Source organism: Macrobrachium nipponense, chromosome 14 (assembly GCF_015104395.2).
Source record: "Macrobrachium nipponense isolate FS-2020 chromosome 14, ASM1510439v2, whole genome shotgun sequence".
Taxonomy (NCBI): Eukaryota; Metazoa; Arthropoda; class Malacostraca; order Decapoda; family Palaemonidae; genus Macrobrachium; species Macrobrachium nipponense.
Window position 1 is genome coordinate 16,117,889 of NC_087207.1, and position 8,887 is coordinate 16,126,775.

Genomic DNA, 8,887 nt, shown 5'->3' on the forward strand with positions numbered 1-8,887 from the left:
ATGAAGAAATTTGAACGGGAAAGTTTTACTTTAGTGTATTTTTTTTAACTTAAGTTATTTTTAGCCTCTGAAGTCTGGAAAGCATTTCCGAAAGATAAGGAACGAATCGCTACTCCAAGTTTTTCTTCATATTAAAACGCCGATTTCCACGGAACAAACGATGGCTGATATTATGAGTTTTCTTATGCACTCCGCTTCTTAACGTTTGCTAGAGACAGCTAAGGTTTGCTGCACGTTTTCGGTAACACTTAGTTTTTAAAATACTACAGACGTTACTCCCAAGCTAAAATTTCTTTTAATTTTCATCTGGATTTCGAACCGGGGTGACTGTTTAAGTGTTGGTAGATCTAAGAAATAACTCCGCGTTGGGTATTTCTTTCGAAATTACAGTTTCCTATAGTATTTGGATTGCTTATTAAGAATTTGCCGTTATTTTTTAGGGGTCGACTGTTTAACCCCCAGGGGCTAGTACTAAAACACGGTGAAATACATTTGACGACCAAATCCCCAGTGGCCGTCTTACTCGCGAATCGTTCCTTGCAGTCCGTGCGAAATTATTGCCTAGAATTACCTAAGCTTTCGTAGGAAAATGATAAGATCTAGCAACAGAAGTTAATCAACAGCGATCGAAGCATCTCTCCCCACCCCCTCTTGCTTTTGGGAATTCCCTTCTGATCCTCCTTCTGCAGAAGTCTTCTCCTGAGGGCGCAAGAGACTCATAAGCAAGGCTCCAGGCAGCTGCTGCTTTCTCAAACTTTGGCTCGTTTAATCTGTCAACTCGAGGAATCTTGCTTCCTCTCGAGTCAGCCATTACTCGTTCTGGGTTGGGGTTTCTGTGATTGCAATGACGCAGTCCCTTTTTTTTTTTTTTTTTTTTTTTTACTTCGATCAATTGTTTTCCATAGATATTTCATTTTACGTGAATTATCTTCGTTCCAATGCTTTTCAAGATACGTTGATTGGAAAGTGTGCATTTTAGAAATTCGTGGTACGTTAATGAAAGGATATGGTAAAAATTGAATTAGACCAGTCTTTGTCCCTTGGAAATATTTTATTTTTTTATTTTTACCATCGACTTGACACATAAAAGGGAATTACACCTTTGGCTATATGCTTGTTCTTTTTCAAACGCGCAAAAAATATGGGATATTGGAAAAGCATTTCAGGGCTCTGAAGACTTTGTCTCGTAAGGAAATGCTACATTTCCTTTTTATTTCCGGTTTGGTTTTCAGCAGCACACTCCCATCTTTAACTGCTGGATGAAAACTTAACTAAAACCACGTCTTCCCTTTCATCTGTTGCGTTTCCTGATCATCCAGAACTGCTGAATCTCCCACTTATTCTGGTCCACTATAGTAGATTCGCATCAACCGTGCATCTAATGCCCTTACGACGCTCCTGATTAGCTGTTGATAAGTCAATCACAGGGCTGTGAATCTACATACTATAGAATAGTGGTTAGTGTGTCGTGGCATGCTACTCAGATGTCGCGTGTTCGAGCCTTCCCCAGGGCGATGTAAAATCACTGGCTCTGTATCATGATCAGTTACTGCTGCAGCGTGGGATCTGCGGTGGGAGGTTGAAACCAATGTTCTTTGAAAGCATGAATTTCAAGGCAATGGCCCATTTGGTGTGTTTGTTACATGCGAATAGGTTTCAGCTACTGAAATAATAGTAATAATAATAGTGCTAAAGATGCGGTTAGTTCTAACAGTCTCGCCTCTTCTTTGGTGGGGTTGATGTTTTGTTCCAGCTGTGACCGGGCTATGGACTGATCTTTGTAGTTATGTAATGTGGTCGTTGGAATTTCAGAAGTCCAAGGTAGCTGGCAGTGCATTGTTACTGAGTTGGGCTCACTGCAGTTTCGTTTCATGTCTTTGCTTTATCTTTATTTTTTTTTTATTAATATCGTTATCCTTTGCTTCTCCATTTCTTTTAGCATTCTGGTTTGCTTGTTCTTTTGGAGCCCTTTGTCATGCAACATATTACGTTACCAAGTAGTCTAATAATAATAATAATAATAATAATAATAATAATAATAATAATAATAATAATAATAATAATAATAACAATAATAATTGGAAAGTAAATTACAATAGTATGTGATTGATTTTGGTCATCGAAAACTTTCTGCTCTATATATTTTAAATAATAATATCAAACAGACATACTATAGTCGATTTACTTTTCCATTTTATTGACTCATATGATTATGAGTTTCCTTTGAATAATATTAATATAATAATAATATATTGCGATAGTCATCTTCCAGTTTGCCATAAATGCTAGAATTACGTGATCACTCTGAAGGATGAACGAGGAACCATTATAATTTACGGAACAGTGTCTCCTTATTTCTCTCTATCTATTCTTTTTTATGTTATTTACAGAGTAAATAAAGTAAAAAACTCTCTCCTGACAAAATGTACCAGTGTGTCCACGAGTGTGTGAGGGGAATACAGATTTTCGGTTCACATAAGTTTTTGACGCTTGTCATACAAAGCCCGGGTTTAACTTTTATTCCCCATGCCCTCCTCGACTTTCTATGGTGTTACTGTACGTTTGCTCTTCTCAGAGAGCCGTCAGGAACAGAGAGAGAGAGAGAGAGAGAGAGAGAGAGAGAGAGAGAGAGAGAGAGATATTGATCGTATTTGCTACTTTTGTGATCGAAGAGAGAGAGAGAAAGAGAGAGAGAGAGAGAGAGAGAGAGAGAGAGAGGAAAGAGAGAGAGAGAGAGATACATACTACCAGGTTTCACTGCGGCTGAAAATATACCAACATAAAATCATTTAATATATTAATTCCACACGCGACCTTCACTTCTTGAAATATAATAAACGTACTCCATTTTACATGTCATCCAGTATAGCACAAATCATGTCTCTCTCTCTCTCTCTCTCTCTCTCTCTCTCTCTCTCTCTCTCTCTCTCTCTGCTTACTCTGATTGCCCTGTAACTTTTAGCATTTTCATTAACCTCAGCCCTACCTCTCCCACCGACCAATATTTTATCTGTGTGTAATCAACGGTTGATGAGAGCGGGAAGCCTTTTCCCACTGCACCACCAACTTCATGATTAAGGTTAGCATCAAAAGAGCTTCACTGTAATCAGAGCCGTGTGTTTTATCAATGCTATAGTTACCGACAGCGAAATTCCATCGGTAGATACATTTTGGTTCCAATTAAGGTGCTCGATTGATGAGAGAGAGAGAGAGAGAGAGAGAGAGAGAGAGAGAGAGAGAGAGAGAGAGATTTAGGGCGTGGATATAAACATGGAACAATCCGATGTTTATCGGTCTCTTGGAAAGACTGCTCTCTCTCTCTCTCTCTCGTAGTAGCCATCTTGCTTGGTGAGACGTACCCGCGTGAAGTCACATAATCAACAGATATCACAAGTTTAACATACGACTAGAATTTGAGAAATATCTAGAAGTGTTCGTGAACTATCGGTGATAAGATTAGTGTGAAAATAGTAGGATAAAACGTCTTCTAAGTTAGTTTATCAAGTGTAATACTATAAATCAGAACAAGATGGCAGTAAGTTCCAACTGCGGGAAAAGGTGGCGTAATTTGGCGTGTTTAGCAGATTCGCAATATGATGAGGTAGCAGGAAGGGAACTGGCATTTCTCATCTATGAAATCAGCAACAGTCCTAACCAAAAAGATACAAAAGCATTCATAGATATATTAGAAGGATATAATCCTTCAAACTGGAACAAATCTAATGAAAACATCTTGAAAATAATTGAAGAAGTTCCAAATAAAATCCAAGTGGTCAAGAGACTCATAAAGAAAATATACATAAACCAACATATTCCGACAAAGAAAATGAATAAGGTGAATCTTGTGAATATCCTAATTGATGCATTAGGAAAAAGAATGCCAAAAGCATGCAAACTGTGTAAGGTTTGGTATAGCATAGTCAATCCACAAAACCTAATCAGAAAATGTGCTGCATGCAACATTCCGACCCATCCACAGTGTGCTGAGGTAATACAAGATTTGAGAAAAGATACAAGAATTTTTTGTTCAACATGTCTATCATGGATAGACAATGTTATTAAATCAAGATTGAATGTACAAATAGTTGAGGATGAAGAAGAAGAGAAGAGAAGAAGAAGAAGAAGAAAAAGAAGAAGAGGAAAACGGAAGAGAAGTAAACAAAAATGAAATGACAGAAAAAAATAAGGAAAACAAAGAACAAGATAAAAGTATGGATGCAGAGATACTCATTGATACTACATATGAGGCAATAAAGCAGCATACCTAAGAAGAAATAAGTTACGATATGACAACAGAAAAGCAAATCCCGAAGAGGCTCTACCCAGATCTATACAATGACGGGAAAGAGGAAAAAATAGACAAGAAAGACAAAATCTGCAACCTTTTGAAAAGAGGGAATTGCAGATTTGGAGAAAGATGTTACTACAAACATCCTAAGATATGTCAAAACTATGAAATATATGGTAAATGTGCATACTTAGATGGATATGGGATGATTGCAGAGATCTGCATCCAAAAATATGTAAAACCTAAAAGAAGGAAAAGGATGTAAGTTCGACAAAAAATGCAAATATATGCACCCTGTAGCCATGAATCATAATCAAATAAATAACCAACCAAGTAATAAAATCCAAAATAAGAAAGAAACAAATAAAGAGAGAAATCAAGAATATCAGGTAAAAGAGAAAAGCAAACCACCAATGAGATATGCAGAGGTGTCAGCAAAAAATTTCAAAGCATCAGCTCCGAAATTCTACTCAAGAGATAATAACTGTATTTATTATGCAAGAGGATATTGCAGAAACGGAGAAATTGCAGATTCAGACACAAAATTAATAATTATGATGAAGGAAGATCAAATATTATGGAAAAGTTGGATTTTTTAATGTCAGAATTTCTGGAAATGAAAAAAAGAACAACATACCAGAACAGGAAAGAGACATGGGAAAATCCTTATTACTACCAGTATTAAATGAAGGAGAAAACACGCAAACCATCATAGTGATGAATGCGCAGGGTTTAGTTACGAGTAACTCAAAAAGAAAAATAGAGTACTTAGAAGAACTAACCCAAAATGAAAAGAAAATAGATATAATGAATATAAGTGAAACCTGGTATTCCAAGAGACTGGGAATGATGATCAAATAAAAGGGTTCCAAACTTATAGATCAGATAGAAAAAATAGGAATCAAGGGGGAACCGCAATATATGGGAAAGACAAAAACAAGGAAAAATATATGAGAAATATAGTAACTCAGAATGTGAACTAATAGCGGTAGAATTTGAATCTGAAAAATTGATGAAACATAGTAATATATAGACCTCCTAATACTAAAGAGTTTGACTTAATAATTGAAAAATTGGATGATATATGTAGAAATCACAAGGACTGGACTATTCTCCTATCTGGTGACTTCAACTTTCCTTTCGTAGAATGGAAAGAACGAATAGGAGATTGTGGTTGTACTTATACATATAAATAGAGAGTAATAGTAGTGCAGAAGATAAGAGGCAATTTGAAAAGCTATTAGATATGCTACTAGAATACAACATTCAACAAATAAATCACCTGCCAACAAGAAAGGAAAATACTTTAGACCTAGTATTTGTGAACGAGATGAATTATGTTAAAGAAATAATAGTTTATAATGCGAGTATTTCAGACCATAATGTCATAGAATTAACAGTTCATTCCAAAGCAAGTGAAAATAGAGATAAGCAAGAAATGAAAAAGTGGGAAGGATATGGAAAATACAACTTCTACAGTAAAAATATAAATGGTCAGAAATTAATGAAGAATTAAACAAAGATTGGGATAACATTTTCGTAAGTGATGACATAAGGGTAAATACGGAGATATTATATAAAATATTGGAGATAATAGTGGAAAAATATATACTCGGCAGAACGATATAAGAGAGAATTCACCCCTAGAATAGATAATGAAGATAATGATATAGAAGTAAGGGACGAAATAGTGAATATTATAGCTGACATAGAAATTAATGAAGCTGATATTGTGCAGGCAATTAATGAAATTAAAAATGGAGCTGCTGCAGGGCCGGATGGAGTCCCTGCTATTTTGTTAAAGAAAGTAGTTCATTCTATCGCAAAGCCACTTGCAATATTATTAAGACAAAGTGTAGATACAGGCAAGATATATGATGAGCACAAATTAGTATATATTACCCCTACTTTCAAAAGTGGATCAAGACTAGAGGCAAGTAATTATAGGCCTGTGAGTCTAACATCACATATTATGAAAGTGTATGAAAGGGTAATGAAGAAAAATATTATGAAACATTTAATAAAAAATAATTTGTTTAATAAAGGACAACATGGTTTCGTACCCGGAAAAAGTACACAAACCCAACTGTTAGTCCACCGTGAAAACATATGCAAAAATATGAAAAAGCGGAAATGAAACAGATGTGGTTTATTTAGACTTTGCAAAAGCTTTTGATAAAGTAGACCATAATATTAGCGAAGAAAATTAGAAAACACAATATCGTGGATAAAGTAGGAAGATGGTTAAAAGAATTTTTACACAACAGAAAACAGATAGTTATTGCAAACGACGAGAAATCGGATGAAGCCAAGGTAATATCCGGTGTGCCGCAAGGTACGGTGTTAGCTGCAATACTGTTTGTTATTATGATTGAAGACATAGACAATAATGTTAAGGATTCGGTAGTGAGTAGTTTCGCAGATGACACAAGAATAAGTAGAGAAATTACTTGTGATGAAGATAGGAACGCTCTACAAAGAGACCTTAACAAAGTATATGATTGGGCAGAGGTAAATAGGATGGTATTTAACTCTGATAAATTTGAATCAATAAATTATGGAGACAGAGAAAGAAAGCTATATGCATATAAGGGACCTAATAATGAGACCATCACAAATAAGGAAGCAGTTAAAGACCTTGGTGTGATGATGAATAGGAACATGTTATGCAATGATCAAATAGCAACTCTGTTGGCAAAATGTAAAGCAAAAATGGGAATGTTGTTAAGGCACTTCAAAACAAGAAAAGCTGAACACATGATTATGCTTTATAAAACATATGTTCGTATCCACTTGCATATTGCACTATGATATGGTACCCACACTATCAAAAGGATATTGCACAAATAGAGAGTGTACAAAGGTCCTTTACAGCTAGAATAGAAGAAGTTAAGGACCTAGACTACTGGGAAAAGACTACAATTCTTAAAAATTATATAGTCTAGAAAGGAGAAGAGAACGCTACATGATAATTCAGGCATGGAAACAGATAGAAGGAATAGCAGAAAATATCATGGAACTAAAAATATCAGAAAGAGCAAGCAGAGGTAGATTAATAGTGCCCAAAACTATACCAGGACAAAATGAAAGCACACAGGACATTAATCCACTACGCAACAGCATCGATAATGCAGCGTCTATTCAATGCGTTGCCAGCTCATCTGAGGAATATATCAGGAGTGAGCGTAGATGTGTTTAAGAATAAGCTCGACAAATATCTAAACTGCATCCCAGACCATCCAAGATTGGAAGATGCAAAATATACCGGAAGATGTACTAGCAACTCTCTGGTAGACATTAGAGGTGCCTCACACTGAGGGACCTGGGGCAACCCGAACAAGATGTAAGGTCTGTAAGGTCTGTAAGGTCTCTCTCTGATGAGGGGAACTCTATAAAAAAGAAACAACCTGAGAATAAATTCTCAGAATTATGATAGTGGGAAAAAAGGAAAAGCGAGATAAAACGGGAAACGAATGCTTATCAACTGACGAAGGTTTTTCAGTTATGTCTAATCGCTTCATTACAGAAATAAAATCATGCGAACGACTACCGCGAGATTATTGTTATATAATAAATAATTTGTAAATACGTATTGAAAAGAATGTGATGCGATCTATCTAGTCGTTATGGTAAAAATGATCAGAATTCGTTGGCATCCTAATGGAAGGCTGATAAAGGTCCTCAAAGCCTTTGGTACACCAACAGTAACTGGAGCGACTAGTTTTACATTTCAGGATATCATCCATTCAAATTTGTTGGTATCTCCTTTAGAAGAAAAATAGGTTACAGCTTATTAAGAATACAAATCCAAGGACGTAAAACTTCCAATTACAATAGAAAGACAACTTCGACGAGAAATGTCATATAAAAAAATCTATTGAAAAGCATGTTATTAATGAGTTACTATAGAGTGAATAATATCCCAATATCTTTCAGTAGAGTTGTTTGTGTTATATTTTCTCTTTCTTAAGGATGATTTTCAAGGGTATTCAACAAGTATTCTTTAAAACTATAGTATATGTTATATATATATATATATATATATATATATATATATATATATATATATATATATATATATATATATATAATATATATATATATATATATATATACATACTTATACATACATATATACATACATACACACACACACACGCACACACACACTCACACACACACACACACACACACACACACACACACACACACACATATATATATATATATATATATATATATATATATATATATATATATACATATATACATATATATATATATATATATATACATATATATATATATATCTATATATATATATATATATATATATATATATATATATATACATATATATATATATACATATATATATACGCAACGATTTTTCCTCTTATGAGCCGACCATCGGACACGCTAGTCTGACTTATTTTCTAGAGAGACAGAAACAGAGACCATCAAAGACATTCAACCTTTGGCCAACAGAACATCCTTTCATAAATTACTAGATAAGCACAATAATATCTCATTCCTTATCCCGATAATGGTGCCATCGCTCACAGCTCACCAAGGCCATAGCCAAGGTTTAGGCGAGAA